This window comes from Bison bison, unplaced genomic scaffold (assembly GCF_000754665.1).
Source record: "Bison bison bison isolate TAMUID 2011002044 unplaced genomic scaffold, Bison_UMD1.0 scf7180017864491, whole genome shotgun sequence".
Taxonomy (NCBI): domain Eukaryota; kingdom Metazoa; phylum Chordata; class Mammalia; order Artiodactyla; family Bovidae; genus Bison; species Bison bison.
Window position 1 is genome coordinate 2,112,550 of NW_011495050.1, and position 1,241 is coordinate 2,113,790.

A 1,241-nucleotide genomic window follows, 5' to 3' on the forward strand; every position below is an offset into this window, starting at 1 on the left:
TTTGGGATTGGAATGAAAACTGACCTTTTCCAGTCCTGTGGCCACTGGTGAGTTTTCCAAATTTGCTGGCATATTGAGTGCAGCACTTTCACAGCATCATCTTTCAGGATTTGGAATAGCTCAACTGGAATTCCATTACCTCCACTAGCTTTGTTCATAGTAATGCTTTCTAAGGCTCACTTGACTTCACCTTCCCGGGTGTCTGACTAGGTGAGTGGTCACACCATTGTGATTATCTGGGCCGTGAAGCTCTTTTTTGTACAGTTCTTCTGTGTATTCTTGTCACCTCTTCTTAATATCTTCTGCTTCTGTTAGATATCACCTAGCAAAATATCTGCATATTGTAAGATGAAGAAAGGAAGATCCAGAATGTTTGTGTGACTTGTCCAAGGATACACAGATGGTTAATGATGGAACCTCTGCTGGTCACATTCACTTGACTTCCAGACAGGGCTGTGAGAAAGATCTTAAGAGAAACTTCAATGCATAAAGAGTATTTTAGTTTTTCTCTGTTCCTGAAAACTTGCTTACTGAACATTTGGATTCTAAGAACTTCTTTCCTTTCTTTCTTTTTCTTTCCCCTTCATTTCTTTCTTTTTTCTTTTTCTTTTCCTTCCTTTTTTCCTTCCTTTCTTCTTCCCTTTCTTCTTCCTGCCTTCCTTCTTCCCTCTCTCTTTCATACTTGCTTTCTCTTTACACAGAGAAGTTAACTCCAATTTAAACTCTTTTGGCTTCAAAGTTATAGAAAATTTGTATCTACTGAGCTGATTCAATTTTCAGACAATTCTCAGTGTCTGGAAAGAACTTCAGACTCTTCTAGGTCTTGGCTGTTTACAATAATGAAGAGGAGCCGTAGGATAGGTAATCCAAATTAATAAATCACTCTTGAGAAATTACAAACTAGTTTAAATATAAACATTAGTAACTAGATTGATGTCTTAATGGGAGCATCCTTCTTAGGCAAAGCCTAAGAAATACCGGACTATTTAGGGATTTGTTTTCAAAAGGAGGGGACTTACATGACCAAATCCAACACTATCCGTACAGCCCGTAAAACAAACTTTTATAAGAGCAAATAATACTTGGGAGACAGTGTATTAAAAAGCAGTTATATCACTTTGCTGACAAAGGTCTGTATAGTCAAAACTGGTTTTTCTGGTAGTCAGGTACCAGTGTGAGAGTTGGACCATAAAAAGTGCTGAGCAGCGAAGAACTGTTGCTTTTGCATTGTGGTTCTGGAG